The 11,852-nt window shown below is 43.0% G+C and overlaps 1 long non-coding RNA gene across 1 annotated transcript; it reads left to right on the top strand.

Moving 5' to 3' along the window:
* Positions 1-1,758: 1,758 nt before the first annotated feature.
* Positions 1,759-7,824, top strand: LOC135812529 (uncharacterized). Its single transcript, XR_010552840.1, has 3 exons — positions 1,759-1,878; positions 4,653-4,784; positions 6,333-7,824. It is a non-coding gene; the product is annotated as an uncharacterized LOC135812529 (long non-coding RNA).
* Positions 7,825-11,852: the final 4,028 nt, after the last annotated feature.

Here is an 11,852-nt window from a genome sequence, read left to right as displayed (position 1 = left end):
GGACTGCCAGCTTGTCCCGATACCAAAAAAAGGAAATCTATCCAGCTGTGACAATTGGAGGGGCATCGCTCTTCTGGAGGTGGTAGGAAAGGCTGTTGCTGGCCTCGTCCAGACAAGATTGCAGCGACTCGCGGAAGACATCCTTCACACACACACACACACACACACACACACACACACACACACACACACACACACACACACACACACACACCATTGGTTACGGTTCAGCATTCGTAAACAGTTTCGTTGCCGTTTTATCAGAAGGTTTGTCTTGTCGACTACTTGTGATGCTTCCTTTGCATAGGGTAGGTATATTGACGTTAATGTTTACAGCTTCCAAAACATTCAAAAACTTCGTTATGGCCATGGCTGTCTATTTTTGTCACACAACGCTTCTTTGTTTTCTTCACACTTCCCCCTTATTTGTCATTACTTCTAACGTTCTGTCTATGGGCAATACATTTTATGATTGTTGGTCCCTTGTTTTTTATCACCGGAAAAGTAGGCACAGACAGTACCTTTTGAAAGTATCAGAATTCATTCTAAGAACCGTAAGTGTGTGCTCCTGCTAATGGTGCACTACCTGCGCTAGTACTTGTTAGCAACAACCCGAACTAGCGCACACAATGCACTGCATTGCTTCGTACTGCCTTCAAGACTGAACTGACGTCATGCGCTTTGTTTTGCTGCGTAATCACAAAAATGGCACCAGCCCGTTTTGCTGAAAAGAAAAAAAAACAAATCCTGCTTGCCCTGTTGTGCTCCCAGACAACGGATCGTGCTTCAGCAGTGTTTCTTTTCCCACCATCCCTCTCTATCCAACTTATTCACACCATCCTTATTATTATCGCACCCACTAATCGGGTCCACTCTCACAACGCGTGTTATCTAGCTATTTGCTGCGGCTCTGCCTTGCCCTATTATTACATCCATTTAGCTCTGCAGCTCTAAGTTGAGCTGATGGCAGCTCTACTTTGAGCTAACAGCAGCTCTACTTTGAGCTAATCGCAGCTCTACTTTGAGCTAACAGCAGGTCTACTATGAGCTGACACCAGCCCTACTTTGAGCTAACGGCAGCTCTGCTCCGAGCTAAAAGCAGCTCTGATATAAACTTACTGCATCTTTGACATGAGCTACCTGCAGCTCTGCTCTGAGCTAACAGCAGCTCTACTTTGAGCTCCAAACCAGTTGTTTCGAAACCAGCAAACCTTAATCTAAAGATGCCTCTTTGTTGACTTGTTTGTGTGAGAGATGGGGCTAACTAATGATTTTACAGCTCACCCCAGCCATCGTTCATGGAATGTATTAAACTGATAATTCTGGAAATTGCTGGCGCGAGCTGCTTTTCTTCTTGTCCTTTATGCATTGCTCTTGTGTGCCCAGCATTGATTGTGTTCAGCACAGTGATCAGAGTCTCACACAGTGATGTAGCATGCAGAACGAGAAATTGGCTAAGTGAAGAACGCGTTGTTTCCGGGAGACCAGGGATAATGTACTACAGTACCTTTCCGAACACTACAGAAGCATGGATTAGCTTGTCTGGTTTGATCTCATATGTAACGACTTTCAGGGTTTTGGGCCGATGTGATATGAAAATTGCAAACTTCGATTTCATGATTGGACGTTATAGTCGTTGCCATGTGTCTTACACTGTCAGTCGTGGAGATAGCAGTCAGACTTGGGATGATGAGATTATCTGTGGGTCGGGTTCTTGTAAGGTTAGTTACTCATTCCATAACACCCAAGATGCTCTGAAGCGCCAGTCCTATGGTCCATCATCGGTTAACGTGTTAGTAGAATCAGAATCACACTGCTCGATAAAAGGAAATCAATTCGGCGGTGTTGGCAGGCCTTTATTCAACCTCTTCATGGAATGTAAGTACAGAAGAAAGTAGAAAAAATATCCTGCAATACTTTATTAATGACTATGAGGTATCTTGTGCCCCACCGATTTCTTTGTTTGAATTAATATTTTGATTGGCTCACCTTCTTAGTAATACCTGCACCCCTGAAATACCACCATAATCCGTACATCAAAACGATCGTCGCGCGATATTACACATTTTGTTGAAGTTAGTTTGGCCTTCATATTTCATAGTCATTAACAAATTACAGTACTGTAGGATATCGGCATTCTTTTTTTGACAATTTGGCCTCGCAAAATTTGCCTTTCATTGCTTATCTTTGAGCCTCCCAAATTGAGTGCCTTTAACTTTGCGTTGTCAAATTGTGTTTAGACCATATTGACCAGTGGTCTTACTGTCCCATTATCGTACCAGCATTACACCTTGCCTTGGCATGCAGCTTGTGTTCGGCTCGATGGCGCTTAACTTCTCCTCTTTGGAATTACCCTAATATCCACGGGACTTCACAGTTGGACGGCGGTAGGGTAGCGCTGTCGAGCCGTTCTTAATCTCAATTCCTTTCTGTGGAATGCATCAGTACTCCTTGTCAGTTTGGTGCTACCTTGTGCACGTCTGACTGTTCAAAACCTGATATGAAACCTTTTCGTTCCTTTCTCTTCCGGATTATGCAGGGAATGGCTGAAATAAAATTAAAAATGACTAAAACTTACAGCGTAAATGTACATGTACTAGGATACAGCAATCTGCAAAAGGTAGTAATTTATCAAGTCAGTACCGTTGGGCCGTGTCGTGCACAGTTATCGTGTGAGCTGATTGTGAGCGTTGGTGGATAATAGAGTGTACTTTGGAGCTCTTTGGTTCTCTTTTCGTCTCATAAATATATCTTCGACTTCGAGTCTAATTTAGAGAATGGAAAGAAACATAATGTTTACGAGTTCACAGTAACTGTCCACCACTGTAACTAGATGATACAAGTTACTATAATTATAGTCAGAAAGTGCAATAACTGGGCACACAACTGACAGAATACTGAGACATTTGACGAACTTGCACCTTTTTTTCTTTTCTTTTTTCCAAAAACAACAAATAACTCCAAAGCACGAAAAAGGCCAAAAACTAAACCAAGAACATTTCCAATAACATGTTATTTAGAAAGACAGGACAAGTGAATAATTAGTTGGTCCATTTTTCATGATGGTCTCCGACGGTTACGTCGGAAGCGAGCCTCCGCCACTGCCAAAGCAGTGTGGGCTCCGCAGGAGGGTGCACATTTCAAATTAAAATTGATACACCTACAACCGCGAATGCACAAGATACATGATTTCAGAAGGCTGAAGGAAATCCTGCATCTACCAAATGCCATAATATGAGAGTAGTGATCACCCCTATTCTCAGCCAACAGATGAGCAATGCGTTTATACAGTGTTGTTGACGCTGGACCCATTCCGCCACTGGCTGACATGACAAGCGGAAAAAGGGACGCATGCTCAACCTGCCGCACCCGCTCCTCATAGAGCCTTCTCTTGACGAACTTACACCTACCTTTAAAACATTTCCGAAGCGCTACCTAACAGGCGTCCAACTTGGAAGTTTCTAGAATCTCTCAGTACTTTGTCAGTTGTGTGCTCATTTGTTGCCCTCTCTCGGTCTATTGTTTGAAGAAAAATGGGATATACCGGCAGCAATTCAAGTTGTGCAGGGAAAAATACATCGGAGAGACGGGTTGCACACTGGAGACGAGACTGGAGGAACACAACGGTGAAGCTCGTAGGCGCACTGTGGATAAGCCATGGGGTGACCACATGCTAAGCATGCCGAGATCCACCTAGGTGTCGGGGACAGCGTCTTCTCAGCAGTGTCCGTGGTTGCAAGAGCCAGTGACAGGGCAAGCCGCAAATTGCGAGAGGCAGTAGAGATCAGAAACGAAAGCCCAGAGATCAACACCAGTGCTGAATGGTCATTACTCTAAAACAGTCACACCACACTGGCTACCTAGGTGACAGTCTTTTCTGGAAAACACTGACATGGTCACATTGATGTATTGCTTGTGAGAAACCTGTTCAGACATTTCTTAAGTTATCTGGTGACATCTGCGCTGTGCTAACTTATTACCAACACCCAGCATATGAGTCAGTGAAAACTTGTGATCTTTCACTAGTTTTAGACATGTCATATTTCTAGCGCTGAGGTAACATGTGCAGTCATAGAAATATTATCAACACCTAAGAACACCAAATTAGTGTACATAACTGCTCCTTGGCAGACTTCCACTTCATATTGCATCCTATTGTGGGCAATTTGCGGAAACGTTGAAAATGATTCTGTAAAATGAAATGAGTTGTGAATTTGCAGTGCCCAGGGAATGAGCATGTGTGCTCACCAATTCTCTTCGAGTTATGAAGCTGCAGGATGCTTCACCGCTACTTCGTTCGTGGCTTTATTATGGTATTATAATTATAGTTTCAGCGGTGGACAGTTACTCTTCAATCATGTTCCTTTCCTTTCTCTGAATAGTATTATTGGCTTAACATCGGAGTTTAATATAACATGATACAATATTTTGTTAAAGATGGGAAGCCTTTGAGTGAAAATTTTGTTTTAAATATCTGGTCAAAACAAGGCCAAGTTTTGTTTTACTTCAAGTATGTTTTGAGGGTGCTAGATAAATTGTACAAAAACTATGAGGTTTGTTTACACTTGTGTCCACCCTTGCAGACCCTCTCTCAAGCTCCTTTCAAGTTGAACTGTATTTGTCATGTTATTGTGTTTTGTGTATTGTGCTAGATTCAGAAGGAGCAATAATCACGGCGGCGGCAACAACCTTGCCAGTTCCGATTGAAACCCAAGCTACTATTCCGTCAACGAATGCACCACTGCTATCTGCGACAAGCAGCATGAAGTCCACAGCTCCAAACGGTATCTGCACTAATATTCTAAATGTTAATTTTATTTTAATAATATTAACTGGTTTGAGGGAAAGAGACAAACGGGAAAAGTCTGAAGAAAAAATTGACTGTCACCACCAGGACTCGAACCAGGGACCCTCGCTTGTAGCCAGCGATGCTCTAACCACTGAGCTATGGTGTAGTCGTCATCCCAGCAGAGGCCGTTCAATATTTTCTTCAGACTTCGTAACTCACAGTTCCTGTAATAAACACATTTTATTTGGAAAGGTTTGGGAGAACTTCAAATTCAAATTTAATCACTTTCTTTCACTTCTGGTAGTTTCAAGAAACTGACCGTGGTTGGTCTACTGGGGGAGGGAAAAAGACCCAAGTGCCATCAGTATGTGTGGCACGTGTTGTGAGCTGCCTTTGGAGTGAAAAACTTGTCAGTGCCTTCTGGGTTCAGCCTGGTCCCATAGCTCAGTGGTTAGAGCATTTCTCATGACAAGCAGGGTCCCAGGTCGAGTCCTGGTGGGTCTGGCGTTTTTTTCTCTTTTCAGGCAGTTCACTTCCCCGACTGATCCTTTGAAACACATTTTAATAAAAATAAAATTAAGTAAAACTATCGTGTCAGTTTAGGAAGGGAACTCTCGACCACCGCTAACACCCGGTTAGCCCAAAATCTGTCAATGTTGGGATCGCTGTGTGTGTTAGTTGTCTGCTTTTGAGGTCAAAGGTATTTTTGTTACCGTAAATTTGCATTAAGATGAAGAAAGGAAAGGGACAAAATGTTACGAATTATGACAAACTGTCCACCAACGTAACCAGGTCTTATATTATGGTCTACGAGTGCGACAAAATGGCACAAAACTGACAAGGAGTACTGAGACATTCGGCGACCTGACACCTAGCTCCAACACTTCTCCAAGGCGCAAACCAACAACCTTCCAACTAACTTTCGGCATTCTTTGTTGCCGTGGCCCGTAGCTCATGCTCTTCATTACCTGCATTCTCTTATCATGTTATGCCACAGTTCCTCGATTAGTTCATAAACCCTGAAGTGTCTAATGTTTTCCAGCACTGAAGACACAGCTGGTTTATTGCAATATTCTCGCAAGCACGTTGATTGTTGAAAAACCCATTATACTATGTGCGACATTTGAACTCAGGATCCGCTCAAACCACAAGTCGAAGTAATATGTTGATTTACCAGTCTTCTGATGAAAACTGCACCATAGCTTAGTGGCGGAGCATTGCTGTTGAGAACCGTTGACCCTGTTGCCAGTTCTGTTGTTGACAGTCATGTCGTTCTGCAGGATTAACCTCTTTCAACTCCACCAAACTTATGAGTAATCGTATCTTTATGACAAATGTCTACACCCTGTTTCAGTCAAATGTATAATATGTGGTAAATAAACAGTATTCATTACATGTTCACTGGTTATGGCTTAGCAACAATAATTACGACAAGTTAATTCAAAGGTAGAGATAAGGATTTAACGTTCTGGTCCCAGTATTGCCCCCAGATTGTGTGACTTGAGGGGATCACTCTTTCCATGCTTTTACTCTCTTATCCTAGGTTTAACAACTATTCATGGGCCTTCGTCTACAAGGCAGATATTCCCTCGATTTACGAAGGAAAGGAACACGCTAGCTTTCTCTACCTCAGCGACTATGGAACGACTTGCAACCTTTTCCCACTTCGAGCCCTCAGAAGAGGACCCTTCAGCACTCGGCCGTAGAGCTATAATCGGGATTTCCGCGTCTGCTGGAACAGTTCTGGTTTTATGTGTGATATATTCAGTTGTGTGGAAATACAGAATGACAACCAGACGTTCTAGGTCCAGTGAAGATTTTGATAAAGAGCATCAACACAGCAACAAGACGGCAGAAGAAACTGGCATATACGAAACAGTGATTGGTGAGCGGCTCGATCAGATGGCTGTACCAATGACTGTACAGACACCAACAGAGTCTGCCGTTCCTATGTACGAGAGCACAGCTTACATGAGCACTACGAAGAAATCCTGTCAACTCACCTCGAATGATGCCTATGGAGCGACGTCGGACATGTTCTAACATACTCGGGCGAGTCTGATGAATGAGAGCGCTACTTTCATGGTGGTCGAGCTCAGGTGTCTCATAAGGATCTGTCAGACAGAATTTCCTCATCCGGCGGAACTCTAGGACTGCTAACTCCACGGACAACACGATGTAGCAGATTTTGACAGACTTGCAGATGCGAGTTGGTCTAACACTACTCCCAAATGCAAACTACGCAGTGAGCTACGCATTGTGCAGCCTCTACGTTACGCTCTCGCCAGTTGATCAGCTATCTAGGCACCAGGATGTGATGCAATGACGGATGTTCACGTTCTGTTCCATATTAAAATGATGGCATGTACCTCGCATTTATTCTATGCTGGACACTAATTTTCACATAAACATATTCTAACCTGTCATGCACTTCTTGCCAATAATATGCTCCTTTCTTTCACTGCTATGTCATTTTTCTCACTTCAGTAGGCAATATTCCCGGCAATAACCTATTCAGATGTTGATGGCCGCAAACCTTTCAGCTTTACCTGATACGTATTGTATTTGACATAACCTTTTCAGAAGATTCACTTTCTACATTTTAGCATTATTTTCGCTTGCACGTGAAAAGCTTTATATTTGACTGAAGTGTTATATTTTGAACAACCTAGCCAAGTTCTTATAGCTGATTGTGTAGCATACACTGTAGTACATGTTATTTTCTTCAATGTTCATTTCTATTGCGATCGCCTCAGTAAGATTCTTTCAGGAAAGGTTATTACAGGAATACACCTATAGTATAATGTACTGTAATACGGATATGAGCACCGCGAGGAGTTTGCTTTTTTCTTAGTTCACTTGTCATTCTGTCACCAAATTACTTTCTTCGGCGCTTTCAATCATGTTCATACTGGCCACTTTTACTTTCCACGTGCTTTACAAGACATCATTGAGCGTTCATCCATCCCATATATACACGATAGTCAGCTTACGAGGGTAGCTGTCGGCGATAGAGTGCATTGATTGTAGGGAAGCACTGCGGACACAATATAAGAAGAGATGAAGGCTAAGTTTCGGAGAGTGACATCCGCATCGCCCATCAACAGGTAACATTATGTATAGGGTTCATCAGTCTATATGATGCATAAACAGAGGCAGACAGGTACATAAAGAACACTGGGATACTGATTATCCAGAGTCTTCCTTGTTTCATATTTTTGGGAGTTGGGTTTTCACCGTTTATGACGGTTGGAAAAAGCAGTGGGTTGATTTGCAAATTATACGGAACTACTGCTTCACCATAGACTGGATAGGAGAGCCAAGGACAAATGAATAGTATAAAAAGGACCAAAGAAGTACAAGTTACGCTTTAATGTGCACTTACCAACCAATGTATCCTGGTAGAAATCAATGACATCATCGGAGCATGGATGCGGCTAGCGAACGAGGTCAAGAAATTTGAGTTGATGTGGTTTGGCCATGTTACGAGACATGACGTCTTCTCCAAGCCCTTCCTGCAAGAATCAACTCCTGGACCTCGACCGAGAGGAAGGCCCGCGACATCATGGATTTCCAACATTAAAAGTTGGACGGGTCTTCCCCTTCATGCTCTCTCTCTCTCATGCAGCACACGATAGAGTTGGATTCAGAGACATCATTCACAATTCTCTCGCTGATTAATGCCTCTACGATCACCTTGCGATTATGAGTTATACATACATACATACATACACCACCAGATACTAAACAATCATCTCATGCGATAACATTGCACGATACTGACGGTACTGACGTTCTACAACTAACTGGCTAACAGTTCTAGCACATCTTGGATGCGCACTCCAACAGACTTCCAACTTGGAAAGTTCCAAGGTATACAAATAGCATAAGAATGGAAGGGTGAGAGTAACCAAAATAAGCACGAGTTGAAAGTCGTGAGGGACGTTGGCGGATAGGGGTAAGCGGAATATACCGGCATAACGTTTGGCGTAGTCAGGTCCTTTATGAGAAGGAGCCTAAAATGCTTAATGGCATCCGATAAACAAGGGCAGATGCCCATTCAAGCTGTTACACACACCTGCTATTGAAGGTATAATTGATGGCATCATTTTTGCCATAATCAGATCCTTTTTCAGACGGAGCATTAAACGGCATCGGAAAAACAAGAGCAGATTCCCGTTGAGGGTGTTATATGCATGCATGTATGTCATAACTCCGTCTCAATATCTCGGATTACTAAGGTTGAGACACCACTGGAAATGTCTTGCGCTCAGCTTTCCAGGGATATAAACTTATTTGCGATGCGACAAGGTAGGACCGAGCGGCGACAAATTCAACGGCCTGAATTAGCAAATTTAACTTTTTGGAGATCGATTTAATTTTTTAGTTCGCGACTTCATGCGGGATAGGGGATTTCCCCTAGAGACAGTGCGTGCGCTACAAGCTTCAACAAACGAGCTTGAATCTCAGCTCTCCAATGCAGTTTGAATCGTGAAAATCTGTGCACTACGAGCAAGAAGACGAAAGGAAACATGAAAGGCAGTCTTTATGTTATTTTCAGGCGTGGTAGGGGGACTTGGAGAGGAGATGGAAGTCGACCTTTTATGCCTGTTGCGCTTTGAGTCAGTGAAATGTCTTCCCACGGTCTAGATCTTTCCAACAAGCCATGGATGGTGAAAATCCATCAAATTACAGTGAAATAGGAATAAATTTCATTGTGAGCTGCGCGTGCAGCTTTGAACAGGTAAGCTGAGCGCCTGAAAAAATGCGTGGCCAGCACAGGAAAAAATGCTGGTGGTTATCAAAACGTTTTTGCTGTGTACACGAAAATGGTAAGCGCTAGAGCTGCTAGCCAGTTAGTTGTAGAACGACAGTAACGTCGGTCAGTGTCGTGCAATTTTATCGCATAACCTGATTGTTTAGTAACTGGCAGTATTAGTGGACATAATTAGCGTATCTTGTAGTTCGTGGTCCTTTTATTTACTGCGCGAGTTTTTAGATTTTCTATTTAGGTTAAAAGAAGATTCATACAACTGTTACGTGACTCACTAAGCCATACAGCGCCACATTTCAGACTTAAAACGAGAATATCAGACGTTCTTTACGCTAGCATCCTGTTCTTCCTTGTGAATTCACCAGTAGGATCAGTACTGTCAACCATATTGCCTGTCGATTGGACTACGTTCCAGCCTAGATGCATTGATATTATCATTGTGTACTATGCTGGGACGCCATGCCATCTAAGCACAGTGAGTGTACTCCGTTAATTCTGTGTGGCTGAGCGTTGGACATTTGTACATCACTGATGCACGCGATGGAGCGTGGCCAATTGGCATGCGAATCAATGCTCTCTCCTCTAAACATCCGCGTGTCATGTTGCCACATCATTCCGCTAATCAATAGCGTGACGCGGTGTCCAAGGACCATATGTTGGTAGTAATTTGCACTTTGCTCATTACCAAGGGCACAAACTCTCCAAATCAGTGTTGTGGAATTATCCACCACCTGCCAGCGCAAGGATATAAGTTAGACTATATTAATTTAATTCCAAAATGCCCAAGACGTTTACAGAAGAAAAAAGCACGACTTCGACCAGGCCAGAAGCAAGAAGAACTGAACACAAGATGTTGAAAACGTTTCTCCTCAAAAAGCTGCATCACGTACATGTACAACGCAAAACAACTGGCTGCACCAGCGCGTGCACAAGCGCGTGCACCAGCGCGTGCACCAGCGCTGCACCGACGCGTGCACCAGCGCAATCAATATCCAAAGTACGTATTAATTATTACATTACGTACAACATGCGCAAGAGTGTTACTCTACTTCACCAGTAAGCTGGATTGTGTTCCAACTACAACACGAGAACAAACCTCTCTCCTCCTCCATGCGCTCTCTGACGACACAAAGCTAGCCTCAGTAACCAATACATAAACACAAACACGAATAATTCGAAACAACGAAGGAGTTAGGGGCTTCAATTCTTGTTACTGATAACATGCCTTCTGAGAACTGTGTCGCCTACTAAAGGCTCGTCAGAGAAGGTAATGCTGATTAGGATATTGTCCTTAAACAATATTGTCTTAACGTACTCGTGTGTAATGGTAGCCATGTATCCATGAGTGCACATGGAGGATCAGAGATGTTTGTAGTATAGCGAATCCCACTGGCACCTTTCATTGGTTTGTAGATAAAACTATCAGCTGAAAGGATGTCTCAGGCACGGTTGAAAGAACAACAGCAGACTACGGCTTTGTCACCACTGGACTTTGCAAAAATGAGAGTTTCCTAGAGAAAATCTCGCGCGCATTACCTAAGTTTCTGCACATTTTGCACGTAATACTCAGCATAGCCGCTTGTGGTCACTTATACCGTTAAACGGAGACTTCCTCGATATAGGCTAAGGACTGTGGAGAATTCATAACACAAATACAAACACCAGATTGACCCACATGCTATGACACTGTGCATAATTATTATACATATAGCCATAGGCAACGATATATCACGTCGTCCCTACAAAACATATGTCTATGCTTACATAATTACATTATCTTCTTTGAAGGACACCAATTTAATCCCCTGTGCTAAACTGTTGACCTTGCCCAGGGTCCAACATTGCATTCATTGATCAACACTGATTGTGGTGACAAATTCGGATGTATGGTATACACGATAACATCCACTATAATAAATTATGTTCGTAATGCAGTGTTTTCTGGTGCTGAGTAACCACTAGCATCCAACACATCCAGTGCGCTTACCATAGGCCGGTCATTAGAGTTCTCTTTAGCGCATAGCTTATCCCATAGCATTTTCTAAGGAGACTGTGTCGTGATGCATGAAGGACACATGATGAGATTTTCCGAGTTTTTTTTCAGGATCTCAGGTGCGCATTATGATACCGTGACAGCCTATTTCATGCCGTTCTCGACTGCATGCTCTGAAATGTGAATTGAATTATTCCCAAGTTGTTGGACTGTGTACTTCATGCCGAACGTATTATTCTGCAAGCACCATAGTTCTGATATCAGACAAAATCAATGTCTGAGTTGATATAGCTCCC

This window comes from Sycon ciliatum, chromosome 3 (genome assembly GCF_964019385.1).
Source record: "Sycon ciliatum chromosome 3, ocSycCili1.1, whole genome shotgun sequence".
NCBI classification, from domain to species: Eukaryota; Metazoa; Porifera; class Calcarea; order Leucosolenida; family Sycettidae; genus Sycon; species Sycon ciliatum.
This window is presented reverse-complemented; position numbering and strand designations above follow the sequence as displayed.